The sequence below is a fragment of the Pteropus medius genome, unplaced genomic scaffold (assembly GCF_902729225.1).
Source record: "Pteropus medius unplaced genomic scaffold, Ma_sr-lr_union100, whole genome shotgun sequence".
NCBI lineage: Eukaryota > Metazoa > Chordata > Mammalia > Chiroptera > Pteropodidae > Pteropus > Pteropus medius.
Window position 1 is genome coordinate 43,042,665 of NW_024349800.1, and position 18,373 is coordinate 43,061,037.

At 40.3% G+C, this 18,373-nt stretch overlaps 1 protein-coding gene across 1 annotated transcript in view; it reads right to left on the reverse strand.

The window, feature by feature from the left end:
• VIT (vitrin) overlaps window positions 1-18,271 on the reverse strand; it is an 89,844-nt gene extending 71,573 nt beyond the window's left edge. Inside the window, exons 1-2 of the mRNA XM_039887418.1 lie at window positions 18,031-18,271; window positions 15,023-15,102 (exon numbers count right to left, since the gene is read on the reverse strand). The gene's annotated coding sequence lies outside the window, so the exon portion shown is untranslated. The remainder of the gene's footprint in view (window positions 1-15,022; window positions 15,103-18,030) is intronic.
• Between the last annotated feature and the right edge of the window lie 102 nt (window positions 18,272-18,373).

Sequence of the window (18,373 nt, forward strand, 5' to 3'; positions counted from 1 at the left end):
GGCTGATTTTAAAGCCATCAAAGTGCAAGCTTGTATCCAGTATTTAGATACAGTGCTATGCAGCGTTTCTTAGCAACAACAACAACAAAACTATTAGATGATAGTAGAGGTATCAATAGAAGTACCTGATGCAATTAACTTAAATAAAACTGTTTAATCTATGGAAGATTTTATTACGAACAATTAAATTAGGCAGCTAGAGTAACCTCAAACAGAACTGATCACTTTGCTAATTTCCAGCAACAATTGCAATGTGTTAAATTTCCCAATTAAGGTAGTTGACCACAGGTTAAGTAATCAGCAAATAATGGTCTTTAGCCTCAAAATAGAAATAAAATACATATAATCTATTTGGCAATTTGACGCTTAAATTGCTGGGTCATATTTTGAGAATAGTGTGATAACGAGTACAATTTTTTTGTCTTTTACTAATTTGAGATGTTCAGAACAACTTACATTTTTTAGTACTAAAAACTTAACTTTCCTATGGGATAAATGTAGTATGTCAAGCTGCCCTTCTGGCCCCATTTAACCAGCCCCACCAGTTGGCTGTTACCATTCAGCATTGCAGCTTTCACTTGAGAGTCATCCTTGACTTCCCTCTCTCTCATACCACACAGCTAATATCAGCCTAGCCTGTTGTCTCTGCGTTCTTAACGTATCCAGAATCTGACCATTTCTCATCATCTTTACCATTGCCGCCTAGTGCAGGCCACACCTACTCTCTCCTATATTGTTGCGATTAGCATCCTAACTAGGCTGTCTCTTTCTTCCCCTGCACTCTGCAGTCCAAATAGCAGCCAGCAGGATACTGTTCGAAGTAAATCATGGCATTCTTCTGGTCAAATTTCTACAGTGGTTCCCCGCTGTACTCAGAATGAAAGCCAAAGTCTTTAGTAGTGGCTCAAGACCCTGTGTCAGGGGTCACCAACCCCTGGGCTGCGGACCTGTACCAGTCCGTGGCCTTTTAGGAACCGGGCCACACAGCAGGAGGTGAGAGGTGGGCGAGTGAGCAAAGCTTCGGCTGTATTTGTAGCCGCTCCCCAGCGCTAGCATCACCACCTCAGCTGCACCTCAGATTATCAGGCATTAGATTCTCATAGGAGCTCCAGTCTTTGGTGCCAAAAAGGTTGGGGACCACTGCCCTCCATGGATTGGCCACCACTGGCCCCTGTGATCTTATTTCCCACTATTCGTCCCCTCACTAAGCTCCAGGCACACTGGCCTCCTGGCTGTCTTTAGACCTTCTTACCTCAGGGTCTCTACACTTACTGTTTATATTCTCCCTAAGTGCCCTTCCCTCAGATAAAAACATGCTTTACTCCCTCGTTCTTCCAAGTCTTTGCTTGATGTGTCTTCTCTTAAGACTCCCTAATCACCCAATTTAAAATTGTAATCCCTCTCCTACTCACCACCAAGTGGTACACCCTATCCTTTTCCTACTATTTTTTTTTTCATGTCACTTGTCACTTCTGACATACTCTATCACTTGCTTATTTTATTCATTATTGTTTGTGTTTTCTGCTGGAATGCAAGTTCCTGAGGGCAGAGATTTTTATTTGATTTTTATGTGCTCAATAAATATATGTGAATCAATGAGTAAGAAATTAGGACTCTCTTCTTTCCCTAGGAAATAAAAAAAAAAGGAGACAAAATGAAGGGAAGATAACCTTGTGAATACACTAAAAACTACTGAAATATACACTCTCAAAGGTGTATTTAGTGGTATGTGAATTATATTTCTATAAGTATCATTGATAGTCAACAAGCAAACCAAAAGGGAAGATAGATTGCAGACAGAAGAGCTTTCAGATCCGTAGTACAACTTTAGAAGACACGATGGACCTGTCTTTGCATGCCAAGGTGGATGAATAAAAAACACAACAGGATTCCAGGAAACACGCCATCCCCAGAGAAGAGAGATATTACCCCAGAGCTGACTCATAGGTTATGGAACCTGACCAGAATCACTCTGGCCTCTTGGAATCAAAATGGTTTGAGGTTTCTTCAATTTCTCTCCTTGCTCAGTCCGTTTACTCAAACACTTAAAATGTAAATGTGCCTTTTAAAATGTGTGAAAAAAAATTCAGCCGTTTAAGAAGCTGGGGTTGCGGATGACCACCAGCACTGTTAAGCAGTTCTTGCAGGTGCTCCAACATCAAGGAGCTGAGGGATACACAGTGCATAATGTTGGGACCTTAATTCCTGAGGTGTTCACCAGGGTTCTAACAAAACTGGAACAATGGGGGTTTTCAAAAGAATGTGTTACTGATTCACAAATTTATGGATTGTGCCGTGACATATAATATAGAGTCCTGAATATGAAGTTCTGGTGAGACAAATGAAGCCTGATTGTGAAATAAAAATATACATTAATGTAAGTAGAGTAGCTAGCCAATATAAATAGATCTCTTGTTGTCCAGATTTAGAAAAGAGCAAGGTAATAGTAAATAATAGTATCATCTTATATTTATACGGTTTTTCACAGTTTCATCCATGTGGTAGCATATGTCAGAATTTTTTTTAAGGCTGAATAATATTCCATTGTATGTATATACCCCATTTTGCTCATCCATTTATTGGTCGATGGACACTGGGTTACTTCCCCATTTTAGCTATTGCGAATAATGCTGCTATGAACATGGGTATAGAAATATATCTTTAAGACCCTGCTTTCAATTCTTTTGTGTTTATATCTAGAAGTGGAATTACTGGATCACATGGTAATTCTATTTTTAATTTTTTGAGGAAACTCCATACTGTTTTCCAGAGTGCCTGCACTGTTTTACTTTTCCACTAACAGTGCACAAGGGTTCCGATGGATCCACATCCTTGTCGACATTGATTTTCTGTTTCTTTTGACAGTAGTCATCCTAATGAATATGAGATGGCATCTCATTGTAGTTTTGATTTGCATTTCTCTAATAATTAGTGATGCTGAGCATCTTTTTACGTATTTTTGGCCATTGTGTATCTTCTTTGGAGAAACATCTATTCAATCAAGTACTTTGTCCAGTTTTTAATCAGATTGTTTGTTGTTGTTTTTCTTTTATTTTGTTTTTATTGTTGAATTTTTGAAATTATCTGTATATTCTGGAATTATCTATTATTCTCTTATCAAATATATGATTTGCAAATATTTTCTCCCATTCTATGAGTTGCTTTTTTACTCTTTTGATAGTGTCTTTTGATGCACAAAATTTTTAAATTTTCATGAAGTCCAATTTGTCTTTTTGGCTTTGGGTGTTATATCCAAGAAATCATTGCCAAATCCAATGTTTAGAAGCTTTTGTCCTATGTTTTCTCATTAAAACTTTGTAGTTTTAGGTCTTACATTTAGAGCTTTGATTCCTTTGAGTTAATTTTTATATATAGTGTTAGGTAACTGTCTATCTTTGTTCTTTTGTGTATATCTGCTTTTTCTGGCACCATTTGTTGAAGAGACTGTCTTTCCCTCCCATTGAATGGTCTTGGCACTTTTGTTAAAAATCATTCGACCATGCATAAGAGGGTTAATTGCAAAACTCTCTATTCTATCTATTGGTTTGTATGTGTGTCTCTGTGCCAGTACCACACTGTTCTGATTATTGTAGTTTTATAGTCAGTTTTTAAAATTAGGAACAGTCCTCCAGCTCTCCTTTTCTTTTTCAAGATTTTTTTTTTTTTTTATTCTGGGGCCCCTTGATGTTCTATGTAAATGTCTGGATAGGTTTTTCTATTTCTACAAAAAATAAAGTTGGGATTTTGATAGATATTGCATTGAATTTTTAGATTGCTTTGGGTACTATTAATATCTTAACAATATTAAGTCTTCCAATCTGTAAATTTGGGATATGTGTCTATTTATGTCTTCTTTAGTTTCTTTCAGCAATGGTTTGTAGTTTTCATTATACAAGTCTTTGATTAAATTTATTCCTAAGTGTTTTATTCTTTTTAATGTAAATTGAATTGTTTTCTTAATTTCTTTTTTGAATCATTCATTGCTAGTATGTAGAAATGCAACTGATTTTTGTATGTTGACTTTGTATCCTGCTACTTTGCTAAATTCATTTATTCTAACAATTTTATTGTGGAATCTTTAGGATTTTCTGTATATAAGATCATATCATCTGCAAACAGGATAATTTTACATCTTCTTTCCAGTTTAGATGGCTTTTATTTCTGTTTCTTATCTAATTCCTCTGGCTAGAATTTCCAGTACTATGTTGAGTAGAAATGGTGAAAACCGGTGTACATCTTTGCCTTGTTCCTGATCTTAGAGGACAAGCTTTCAGTCATTCACCATTGAGTACAATGTTTGCTGTGAGTTTTTCATCTGTGGCTTTTATTATGTTGAAGTGTTTCTATTCCTAGTCTGTTGGGTGTTCCTATTATGAAAGGGCAATGAATTTTTTCAAATGCTTTTTGTTTGCATCAGTCGAGATGATCATGTGTCTTTTTCCCTTTCATTCTGTTAACATAGTATACTAGATGAATTGATTTTGTATGTTCAGCCATCCTTGCATCCTAGGAATAAATCCTACTTCATCATGGTGTATAATAATTTTAATATGTTGCTAAGTTCAGTTTGCTAATATTTTGTTGAGGGCTTTTGCATCAATTTTCATAAGGGATAATGTATTGGTAAGGAAAACTGTAGTTTTCTTGTGGTGTCTCTGTCTGGTTTGGTAGTTGGCCTAATGCTGGCCTAATAGGGTGAGTTAAGAAATATTCTCCCAACTTCAATGTTTTGGAAATTTTGAGAAAGATTGCTGTCAGTTCTCCCTTAAATGTTTGGTAGATTTCATCAGTAGCGTAATTCTTTTTATTTCAATAACAGTTATTGCTTCAGGGAAAGAGAACTGGGTGTGGGTATCAGAGATGGGAATGAGTTTTACAGTTTTGTTTTATTTAAATCTTTACCCTGTGCATATATATTAATGAATCAGAAATTATAAAATGGTCTCTTGGGAAGACTTAACATATACAGATAATGTTGATATCAAATGAGAAGCCGCAGTCATCTCCTAACCCACTCTTTGCTCCTTGCTTCCCTTGCTCTGCATCACCCTTTCCTGTAGTTGGAAAGGATCAGCTTCCTAAAGCACGGGTCCGATTGTGCATTTGCCCTCTCAGAACTCTTCTTCATAATCCACTTATTCTCTACAAAATAAAGCCCAAATTCCTTAGTGAGGCATCAAAAACCCTTCATGAAATGGCCCAACTTACTTTTCAAACCATCTCGCTACGATTCTCTCCTGTAATCCTCTCCTCTGACCCCAGCACACCCCAGGCTTTTGGTCTTTTCTCTGTACCTTGTAAATCAGTGTTTCGGCTCATGCTCTTGTTATTGTTCTAGCTGGACTACCTTACCACTTCTTATCTGCCTCTCACAGCCTATCCCTCTTTCAAAGTTCACTTAATGATCCACTTCTTCTATGTAAATCTCCCTGATTTCCTAAAGTCAAAATTCATCTTAATTCGTATACCCATTTAATAATTCAGAAAAAAAAAATGCGCGTGTACTCTGCGCTAGCCAGAGAGGAATAAGATGCAGGTCCTATCATCAAGTTGCTTTGAGTTTTCTTAGAGGGAGACTCTAGAGGGTGACTGTGTACTCCTTATAACATTTATTGAACACATACTAAGTATCAGTAATATATTAACTCATTAAATCTTCACAACAAACTGATGCAGTAAGGGATGTTTATTGTCTTAATTTTAGAGGTATGAAATTGGAGGCATGCAGAGGTTAGGTACTTTGTCCAAGGTCACAAGGCTGGAAAGAAGGGGAGCTGGAATTCAAACCAGGCATCCTGAGACAAGAGGCCCTGCATTTGCATTCCACCACTTGTCATAACTGTTTCATGATAAGAAAGCACACTTCCCTCATCTACATTCTGCTTTAATTGCTCTGTGTTGGCATCAATATTGTTTTAAAGCTCCCAGGTGTCTCCACTGCACAGCCAGAATTTAAAACTTCTGCTGTAGAGGATACAGTGATGGCAAAAAGGGTGAGTGGTCAAATAGGCCTGGGACATGGGAATTGGAAGAGATGTGGATTAGTTTAACTGGCAGGGGACAGAATAACTTCAGAAACTGGGAGCTGCTCGGCCAGGCTGGGAAATGAATCAAACTGCTAGAGAGGATAGAGGAGGCCATATCGGCCTTGAATGTCATGCCTAAAGAATGTGGAATTGACCCTTTAGGCTATAGGGAGATATAGAAGGCTTAAAAATTATTTTTGCATTCATCATTTTTAATAAGCCCTCTAGAGGTTTACTTGAGCCACTCAGTTGCAGAAAATATGTCCTAGTGGATGTGTAGGATTTATATAATGCTAGTGTTTGTCTGCTCTATGATGCTACATGGGGGAGCACCTAACAATACTCTTTGTCCATGAGGCAGAAAGAGCCAGTGTCCATCTGGAAACATTTAATAGTTACGAGAGGCTTGTGCTGTATTTTCAAAATGCCAAAAATCCCTTGAGGACAGACATATTTGAACGGGGAGAGGCCACATCTGTAGCCTTGATTTCCTCATCTCTGCCTGATGTAAAGCCTCAGCTGCTTATCAGTGGATATGGGTTTATCTGGTGAGGATGGAAAAAGGAAGGCTGATACTAGAAGGGGCTTCTACAAGGTGGAGGGGGCCTTGATCTGCATAGAAGCCTTTACGTAATCATCTTCCTCTGGGCTGGACCTGAAACACTGCACCTCCTGTTGCCATTGCACCAGGGATCACTATTATAAATCCCCCAAGATTCTATGAAGGAGGGAGAGAGAGAGTGAAAGAAAAAACAGTAGATTTTCTTATTTTTCTTCTCTTTCCTGTTCTTCCTTCTTTTATCTTAAGGAAAGGTTAACAGCAAAGTACGAGCCAAATAGGCAAGGAAGGCAAGGGAAATTTTGCCTCTTCTCAATATGTTGGCTCCTAAAGATGCACCAGTCTACTTGAAGATGTGCTCCCGGCCAGGCTATATGGACTGGACACTGTCACTTGCCTAAGCAGAGCACCTGTTTCCCCCTTTCATCCTTCTTAACACAACCCCAATATGGTAAAGGGAATAAATGCAGCCAGGATCTACCCCCAGCTCCTAGGGTGGATACTGATTCCGTATCCAAGCCAAGGATGGTTATACAACAACCCAGATCTCTTATCTTAATTGCGCTCTTCTTACTACATCAAAATTCTCATGTTATTGTAAATTCCAAATGATTCCATGGTTTATTATACGATATTATTATAAAATAGAAGTTCCACTCCTCATTTGTATAGTCTGGTTATATCTTTACCTTTAAGCTCATAAGACCCTCGAAGTAAGTGTCTCAAATATTATGCTCAGATGCAGAAATAACACTCACTGAAATTAAGTAACTCAGCTTGGTCAAGAGCTTATGGTCTGGGGGAAAAAAGATAGGTTGATCAATATCTCCCTTGAGATATTTTGGAATCAGGACTCCGAAAGCCTTGAAAACTGTGGGAGCCAAGCTGAAGGCCATATGGGCCCTGAATAAGATGCAGAAGATGAGAGCAGAACGACATGGAGAAGAGAAGGCCTCTGGCCCTGGGAGAAGCAGGGAGAGCAGACGCCTTATTTTCTGACAACTTCTCAGGCCTCATTTCCAGTCTAAAGGAGGTGCAGCTGGACTTGGGCTCCTATGCATAACATAGATGTTTCTGGGTTCTTTTACTCCAGCCAATTTGAATTGGTTTCTGTTCCTTAAAGCTTTGATTAAAACCCTTTTCATCTTTGTTGTTTTACTTATCTCCTGTTTCCCTGAAATGATTAGTAGTAAAATGAAAAGAGCACATGTGCTTGTCTTTGCATAGTATCAAGGCAGGGATTGGAGAGCTGTATCCAGCTCTGGAGCCAAGCTCTGGGAAGAAGTGTGACAAAAAATCTCATGAGCTATAGCAGCCACTGAGAAGGAGAAACACAGCCTACATACCTGGCACACTCTGGGAGAAAAAAATGAGAAGGGGTGACTTTGAAACTGTGCTGTAAGAATGTCACTGCGAAGTTCCTAATACATTTGTAGTCACGATTTACGACCAGGGGTGATTTTGACCCCCAGGAAAGATTGGGCAATGTTTGAAGACGTTTTTGATTGTCACAACTTGGGGTGGAGGATGCATTTGGCATCTAGTGGGTAGAGGCCTGGGATGCTGCTAAACATCCTACGATGCATAAGACAGCCCCACAACAAAGAACTATCTAGCATGACATGCCAATAGTGTCAGAATTGACAAACTCTGATTTACGAGAATGTTTAGTTTCAAGTGTATTTATAAGAATGTTATGCTTACTGACATTCCAATCTAGGAATTTTCCATAAATATTATAGGTAATTGTTTTATGATTAAAGTATGACCTACTCAGGATTCCTTTCTCCAGGATCACTTCTGATTACCACATAGAGCCAGGGCGGATCCTAAAGCAAAGATATTCACGCCTGGGCCGCTGGTTGGATTAAAGAACTCAAGCATGTATCCAATGACAGATATATGCTTATGCTATTAGGTTCATTGATCCATGTGGCATGTTTCTACATATCAGAAAACCGAAAAGGGAAAGCCTTTTTTTGGTGCATGTTTTTAGACCATCATTTTGTACCTTATTAAGAACCTGACATATGGTAATGCTTACCACATCCACCAAGGGTTGGACCAACAGTGATTTCTAGTGAGGCTGCAAATGGTAATTATGTTTCTGAAGTGGTAGTTTAGATCTTATATTGCCAGTGGGAAAAAATACTAGTTTGCCGGCATGCTCCCAAATGGGCTCTAAAGCACTTCTAAGAGTTATTTATCCTCTGTAATGGAAGGGGGCACAAAGAGCAGTAAATCTGGGGGAAGGGGTGAGGGCCTCAGTAAAAGATGGGGTGGGCATGACAGCTCTTCTTTGTTGCTCTGGAAACCGTGTGTGGTTTCAAAAGTTCTCATGGAGCTTTGGAAGATGAATTTCTCTCATCTGAATCTTCTTTACCTAATGTGTTTGACACTGTGGATTAGCCCTGCCTCCTCCTTGTGAGTTTTCTCCCTTGGGTGTTGAGGTTTGTGGTTGCCAAGGGGCTGTCCACTGTGAATTTGGAGCTGGGTACTTGGTTCAGTTCAACTGTGATCCCCAGAGCCTTGACTGGCCTGAACACTCTGTTCTTTTTGGTCTGCGGCACAGAAAAAACGTTTTTTTTTTTTTGCATCTGGAAGATCCTTCCAGCTGAGGTAGGAAGGAAGATGAGTGTGTGTCTGTAAGGTTCATAGTATCTTCCTGTCTGCCTTTTGGTAAAGAGAGTGTTTGTCTCAGACAACAGGATTCCAGCTTTCCCTAGGCTGCCAAGAGGCAGGCATGGGGCTACGGATCAAAGCACATTTTTGAATCCTAGCAACCAGAGGCTTAGGGGAATGGAGGGTATGGAGGAAGGCAGTGAATGTGGCTGAGCAACTGAGGGCTATTGAGGATTAAGTCCCAGAAATTGGTGGGGACCAGCAGAAAGAGAGTCATTTTGAAGCAGGAGACCCAGATCTCCAAAAGGAACCATACAGCTCACACTTCAGAGGCCCTGTCTGGATCATTCCCAGCTCTGACGGAGTCGCCAAACCCTCTTTCATGCCCTTAGGACCATTTTGGCCCAGTTGTCTGGTGACCTGTTATACAAGATGAGATTGGTATCTTTTTTTCTTCTTCGTGGAAAGTTTTAGAACTTTAGAATCCACTCCAATAATAACAACTACCATTTACTGAATGTTTAGTATATGCTACACCTTGCACATATGTGATCTTAGTTATCGTGGTAATCCTCTCAGGGAAGCACTATTATGCCCATTTTACAGAATAGGAAATGGAGGCTTAGAGAACCTTAGTGAGCTGTCCACTTTATAGAATGTCTATGTAGAAGAACCAGAATTCCATCCCAGGCCTCAAACATTTAACGCCACTCACTGAACAATTTATCACTCTACAGGATAGTTTCACCTTTCTTTTTGCCTGAACACATACATCCTTGGCTTTTTGAAATACTTTGTTGACAATAATTAAGACACACAGTGTAAAATATATACATTGTATAATAAAGCTGTCTTAGTGATAATGTCAAGAGATTTTTTTTTTGAGTCATATTTGAGCCTGAACTTACTCATAGCTTTCTCTCTCTCACAAATGTTATTTAGGGCAAAGCGATGCATCGGGCATATTTTTAAGTTTAACCAGTAGTAACACACCCATCTAAGTAGACATTTGAGTGTATTGTAATTGACTGTGTAATGGGATGTTAAAATGGGATGATCTTTTGTCTTAGGTTCAGCAGAGACTGAGTGCCGACTACTTCCATGTTCCAAAGTGGTCTTGAAGCGCCTCTCACTCTTGCCTGTAGTGGGTGGGAGTGGGGAGACCACCGGCAGTCTGCATGTGGGGAGGGAGAGGGGGAGGGAAAATGCCCACAGCTTTCCTAAAGTAATTCCTGCTCTCCAGTCTCCAACTGCCCTTTGTCTTCTACAACCTCTGTATAGTCTGGCAGTCAGCTGAAAATCCTAGCTCTAGATCACCTCTTTTGGAAGTCCAGCTTGGTTGCCCAGTAACCCCATTTGAAGTTACTGAGCAGTGCCGTCCCTTGGGTTTGAGGTGCAGTGGACTGGTGTCTGATTTGTGATGAAGACATCTATTGGAGAGGGAGTAGCTTATGGCAAATGAGGCTACCTGTGGCAGAGTCAGCCTGGGGTCATTTTAGGTCCTGTCCAAGCCGGGTGCATGGATGGCCAAGGAGACCACAGCACAAAGCAGCTGGAGTTAGATCACCAGTTGCTCAGGGGCAAAGGGAGGAACTGTAAACACTCAGCCAGAGCAGAGTCTTATGTAACAGCATCTGGTGACTAGAGGCAAGGGGTCCCCAACAAAGTCAGAAGTGCCCCATGGGAAGAAGAAACAGCTGTAAATTCCTGCCAAGCCCAATGAACCCAAATGCCAGCTCACAATAATACCAGCTAGTAAGGCCTTTCTGTCCCCTTTACTCTTCCTGTCTGCACCCACTTCAAGTCTAAACATGAAGAGACTATCATTAGCAGCCAGGGGGAAGAGGGACAAAGGCGTAAGGCAGAGAAAGAGAGAAACCAATCATGCTCAACTCCCATTGCAGAAAGCAAGCCTGGAGACGGGGCTTAGAACTTCACACTATGAATGTCGTTTTAAAGTTTTTAAGTACTACCTAAATATTACATCCATATTAATGACTGAACTGAGATTGTTTGGGAATATAATAAGAGCAAAGTCTTTTTAAAAACTCTCGATCTGAAATATTTAGAAACCTACTCAGATTTCATCTTGGGAAGAGGCAAGAACTACCCACAGATAGTGCGTGAGTGGACAGTTGGTGACATTTGGAGAAAACTGAAGAGCATTAGGATGGCACTCTCTGTGTCTGCCTGTCCCGAGTACACCCTGGATCTCCCTCCCTTTTCTCCTCACCCAGCCCACTCCAGAAATGCTGGCCTCCCAAATGTGGTCCTACCTCAGGGCCTTTGCATTTGCTCTTCTCCCTGCCTGGAATGCTCTTCCCCAAGCATCCACGTAGATTGCTCCCTGGCTGCCTTCACCTCTCTCTCTGTTTCAATGTCTCTGTATCAGACATTTATCTGACCATGCAATGCTGATCACCACCCACATTTCACTACTCTGTCCAGCCCCCTTATCCTACTGTCTTATGTTTTTTCACAGCCCAGATCACCACCAGACCTCCTATGTGTATTTGTTTATTGCATGCTCACAGATTGGCAGCTCTGGGAGAAAGGAGACTATTTTGTTCACTCTTCTTCCCAAGCACATAGAATTATGGATGACACATGGCGGTGGCCCAGTAAATATTTGTTGCTGCTGTCATCGAATGTTGTCTCAGCTTCCCTAAATTCCTTTCACCTTCAGAAGCACAGGTTTACTCACTACATTATACAAGAAAGCCAGTCTGGACAAGTTGACTTGTACCTTTGCAACCAGAGCATGTTTTCTCTGGAACACAAAGGAACCCAGAGGAGGGAATTCATTCAGTGCTGAGATGCCAGTGACCTCTACCCTCGGAAACTGCACACTGGGTTCCCCTGAAGGAGTAGATTTTTTTTTTTTTTTTGAATCTGAGAAGAAGGAATGCAGAAATAGAGTTCCTTCCCACTATAGCCTGAAGGGCAATTTTTATGAATTTTACCACATGTCCACACAAAACTTTCGTCTTTCTCTCATTGAGGGAAAGAATTTGAGAAATTTTTACTAGAGTCTTGTCAGTGTAGAGATCCTTATCAGAAAAAGTGATTTTTGAAGTAATCAGAGTTGCATGGAAGATTCTTTCTGCGACTGGCTGCAAACTTTACCCTAGAATGAAGATAAAGGACACCTTTTGGGGACTGGCTACTCAAAGGGCTTGACAATGATGCCTGCTCCTTGGCCTTCCCCCTGAGAGTCACGTCTTCCCAACACACCGGAAAAGCGATTCTCAATTCAGGAGGTGACCAAGAATGACAGAAATCTCCCCTCCTCCTTCCCAGTAACCCAACACCTCCACTTTCCTTCATCATTATCAGTGCGGTGTCTCCACTTGTGAGAAAGAATACTTTTCTTCAGAATTTTACTTGGCTTGAAAACGATGTTTTCAGAGACAGCAAAGATTAATTTGGTGCAGTGACAGAAAAACCAGGACTTTGTGTCATTGTTGTCTGGTAGGTTAAGAATGTGAGCTCTGGACCTAGACTGCTTGAGTTTGAAGTTGAGCTCCATCACTTACTAACTGTGTGACCTCAGACAATTTGCTCTTAGTGCCTCAGTTTTCTCATCTGTATAATTGGGAAAGCAACAACCCACCCCACATAGTTGCTGTTAAGATTAAATGAATTAATATATGAAAAGGGCTTAGAAGAGTGCTTTGTACTCTTAGAAGAGTGCTTTGAACTTAGAAGAGTGCTTTGTATCATTGGTTAATCATGATTACCATCATCGTCCTCATCATTCTTATCACCATTGTTTTGCAAATATGGCCATTTAGATTCTAGTTTAGGACTTAGAGATAAAGCAACCAACTGAATCTTTCTCTCTGCAAGATGCTGTCTGTGGTTAGCCATGGCTTGAGTTTTGGACTTCTTGGCAAAGGAACCACATAGGTTTGTGACTGCCATTGAACTAAATTCTTCTAGGACTCCAGAAAGGGAGCAATTCTGTAATTTTGTTCCTTCTTTCTCTGCTTAGAGATTTATAAGGATCTTTAGCCAATCTCCATGAACATCTTCTAGATGGTTGTAAGGAACTGGAGCACAATCAGATGGCTGAGGAATGACATCCAGCATTCTTAAAACGAATTGAAAATGCATCTAGTGAAGTAATGTGAAGATGAAATGGACCTAAATATTTTTTAAAATTATAAGGCCAGAATAAAATACAATCAAAATATTCTCTAAATCTAATCTAAACCAAACCAATATGTATTTCTTTTGTTCTAAGACCCTGGCTTGTGAATTTGACTCAGGAAAAGATTTTGGCATCTATTATTTCAGTTTGCTTTTCTCCCTCAGGATACGAGCCATGGAATGTGGCAGTGGAGTTCAGCCGAGTCACAACATCTGCCGCGTGGGGGATTTGCCTTTTGCAGGTTGCCACACGATATGCAGCTTTTATAAGTCTCAACTCAGAGCATCACCTGGTGCCTGCTTCGTGTACTTCTCTGGCAGCCCCAAGCCTTTCAGATAGTCTTTAAAGTTTGCAGTCTATTGAAGAGAAAAAGTTTTCTAGTTGATTAAAAACAAATTCTAAATCCAGTATTCACAACCATTTGTTTTACAAATGAGGTAACCGTAGGAAAATGCAATCAACAGAACTGAAATTGTTCTTGCTCCATTGTGAACATGGGGCTTTGGGAATCTTGTTGGATCTTGGCCCTTTACCTCCTGGTCCGTAAACAGGAACTCTCCTAGATTGTCTCAGACTGACTTAAATTTGTATGTGTGTAACTTTTTAATTAAAATTTTATTTTTCAGCTCCCAAATTTGCTTCTTTTTTATGTTGTCTATCTCTTTGTTGAACTCATTTTGTTCTTGCATTGTTTTTCCCGAATTCATTAAATTGTCCTGTGCTCCCTTGTAGCTCTCTGCATATCTTTAGAACAATTATTTTGAATTCTCTATCAGGCCGTTCATGTATCTCCATTTTGGAGGCTCAGTTACAGTAGGTATACTGTGTTCCATTGGTTCTTCATGATTCTTGAAGCCTTGCATACATGTCTGTCTAACCATTTGAAGAAGTTGTCACCACTTCTAGACTTTATGGACTGACTTCAGTCAGGAAAGAGCTTCACCTGTAGGTGGTGGCATGCTGTGATCCTGGGTCTAGTGGCACAGAGCACCAATTGCGGGGGCTTATGGAGGCATATGGTGTTGTGACAGCTCAGGCTGCTGAGGTCTGCATTGCCAACTACATAGTCCTTAGTGAACACTGTGGGAGATCTGCAGTGGCTGGAAGGGCTGCTGGAGTCCTCAGTGATGCTTCAGGGTCCAGCAGCTAGGGACTACGGCAGGCAATGGCGATGGCTACAGCTGGTGGTGTGCATGCACTCAGTTGCAGGGGCCAGCTGTAGGGGCCTGTGTCGTGGCAAGAACCAGTTACAGACAGATGTGTAGTGGTGAGGGCCAGAGCCAGAGGCAAGGACTGGGGCCACCTGCAGGTGTACTAGTAGCTGAGGCTGCAGGGTCTTGCCACAGGCTGCGCACAACAGTGGAGGCTGATGACAAGAGCTGGACTGGCCGAGTGCAGATGCATAGCTGAGGGCCTAGCTGCATGTGAGCCCAGTGGTGCAGGCTAGTGATAGGAGTCAGGACCAGATTTGGGCTGACAAGTGACCGTGGAGGCCCTGGCTGTTTGTATGCACTGCTGTGTTGTTAAAATTTAACAATTGGCTCTATCAAAAAGCCATTTCTGATGCCTAGCCTAAATTTTCCCCAGTATTGATTATTTCTTGTCCTATTCTCTGCACTAACAGAGGCTGCTCACTGCCACTTGCTCAAGGACCTTTCATACCTGTAAAGAGTAGCAGGTTCTTTTTGCCGTTTCTCTCGCTCACACTTTGTGAGCCAGGGAGCCAGGAATTCCACCACCTCCTGCAAATCACAGAGAAACACATTCTTTAGGCAGCAAGAGAGGGACTTTTGGGGTTTCTCAAATTATAGACATCACAGAAGTTGCCTCTCTGCCGCATATATTTTACTGCGGTAGTGAGCTGGAGCTCCACCAGTAAAGAAAATATATCGTTTCTATGAAGCGTATGGCCTCACACCAAAATTCCAGCAATATTTACTTACCGTAAAAAAGTAGCAAATTTTAAATTTGAAAATTTTGTGCAGCAATTTCGCTTGTCTATTTTACTTCATTTCATCCACGCCTGTAAAAAAAAAATTTTACTGCATTTTGCGTTGTTGCTTGGCGTAAGCACTTTGAAAGCTTTACTGGCAACATGTAGCGAAAATTGCTTTTATATGGCAATCCCTTTTAGGAAAATACCGAAAACTGCGAGCTGAGCAACATGCTTGCAGTGCGCTTGCCATAAGAAGTAGAAAACTCCACTGCGCGGCAGCATTCCACAGAATCCGCAGCGCCGAGAGCTTTTACTTTGCACCGCGCTTTCCTGCGAAATGTAACATTGTGGCAACATCGCGGGTTGTGTGTTCTGATCACAGAGTATAACGAGAAACCAGAGAAGAAGTCCATCATTACCAACCCGGACCACACTGTCCTCAATACACTATGGATGCCACACACCCCCCACACACACACACACACACACACACACGTTACATTTATTTAACACAAAAATTATGTTACATTTTATTTTTGTATGTGTTAAAGCCTTTAGTTAGATAAACATAAACATTTTAAATACAACATAATCCTGAAACCTTATTTTGACACTTCTTCATTTTTGTAACATACAGAGTCTCAACGATGAAATTGGCCTGGCCATGTCTTCACATTTGAGAGGTCCCAGTGCACAGAACCAAAAGATTAGGAGGGAAACTTAGAGACTATCTTGTCTAACTTCTTCATTTCATATGTGAGGAAATGGAGACACAGAGATGTCGAGTAACTTCCCCAAAGTCACACAGCTAGAATGTCCTTCTACTGACAGAACAGTGTACTTGGTCTTGTACCCACTGCTATTGATACCTGGTTTATGCCTCCCAACAAGCAAGAAGAGATGTTACATACGCGGACACAAGCAACAGGAATATCCTAAAGACCATGAAGCATTGATTTTAAGGCCAATGACTCCTTCCAGTATAATCTTTTTTTTGAATATGTGCAGAAAAAAAAAGATTACATTTCTATAGAACTTTTCACATTTCACAACCTTTTTGGAATCAAGATTCAATATTAAGCCTCATGGCTGGAAGGGTGAGTGTGCGGGCATTGCTATTTCTGTTTTTCAGACTAGGAAACAAGAGTCAGGAAATGTTACACACCTTTCCCAAGATAACACGGCTAGGTAGTGGCAGAGCTGTTCCTGTAATTTAGGACTGCTGGCTTGAGACATTGCCCTGAACCACACTGCTTTCCTGTATAACAACATGTCTCACAGGAATTACAGATGAGAACAGCATAAGCATTTTTGTTCTCCTGATGCTATTCATAAACCATTTTCAAACCCAGTGTACTGTCTCTGAAAGAAACTATTCTTCGTGTGATCAGTAACTTGGAAAGAAAGATAATTAGATCTTCTAAATGATATTCAGAGTAAACGTTATTTCAGGATAGATAGTAAGCGTTTCCAATGTTCCTGAGGTGTTTTTCTCAGTTGCGAGGTGTAAGATTTATTTAAATGAAGCTTAGTCTGGAAAACTAGCACGTTGTAATTAAAAATGCAGCCCTTGTAGTCTTACAATTCTTCGTCTAAAGTCCTTTTACAAAAAAGGGTATTTTAATTCAATAAATAGAAGAGGCACTTCCAGCTCCTACCAGCAGCATAGCTACCATTTGCAGCCCGACACACAACAGAGAAAATACACAAACAAACACTGTTTGATCTTTCCTTGCTGCAAGGCATTTTCATCTTTCAAGAGACTGAGGAAAAAATAACCTCAGAACTTTACCAAGACTTCCAAATTTGTTGCAACACAACGTAATGGCAAAATGCTGTTTCTTAGCAGTCACATTTTTGAATAACCACCATGGCCAAGAATGCCTGGTTTTGCTTTTACAATAAACCCAAAGAAAATCTTGAATTCCACTCTTCAATTTGGAGATGGCAAAGATGCCGTAGGTTGTTCGGAGCAAATCATAGAGTCTAATAATTTAATTTTATCCTTTCTGTTTAACCTGTGCTCAAGGCATTTATTTCATGTTTATACTGGTTTGACACTAATCATACTTAAAAGAGATTTCATCCCCTGTTTTCCTGTGCAAAGTTGAGTTACAATAGGAGGCTTAACAGCGCCAGCCTTTTCTTGGGCTTATCAGTAAAAAAGCGTTCAGCCTAAGAAAACACTTCCAGTGTAAACAAGATACAGAACTGCACATCTACCCACATTCTGCTGAGATCTGGCTGAATAGAGAGAAGCACAGGTCCACACTAAATAATTTCTCTTTTAATTTAGCATCAATGAGCCCATTTCTCTTACTGCTTTTAATATAGTATTATAAGCAATTTGTTACATTGCTATTATATTCCATATAGGAAGTAAAGTATTGAAAAGGCAAGATAATACACTTAACCATACTTTAAAGTGCTACACAAATGTCACACTTTTCAACTTATTTTAATTATAATTAAGTTCATTTAAAGATACAGTGAAAATCTTGTTCTAGTCTTAACTTAGTACAATTTATTTATAGTTGACTTACATAATGTTAGTTGTTTACGAGGATGTCAATGACCACTCTCATCGCTCTTGAGACTGAAATTCGTACAGACTGATTACTTGGTCAAGGTATGTAGGTATTGTAGTTTCTTAATGATAAATGCATTTTAATGTTTTCATGATAAGGAATGGAAAGCAAACTAACAACTTAGCTTAATAATTCATCAGACATACCTTGTTTGAAGAAAGCAAATTTTTTTTTCAAGAATTTTCCACCCCACAGAATGGATGTCCTTTTTTCCTTAAGCTTTTCTGCATCACAAATTCCATCCAAATTATTCTAAAGAAGAAACAAGAAGAGGTCCAAGCACCTTTTCTTTTCAGAGGAACTAATCAAACATTCCCATCAACCTCTCAGCACTTTGAAAAGCACATTTTACACCACGCACAAGCACACACACACATACACACACACAAACACTCACACACACTGCTTCTCACACTGGTTTTAGTGCTGAATTAGGCGGTCCTCTCTCAAATTTCCACTCCCACTTGCTTTTTTTGGGGGGGGAGGATA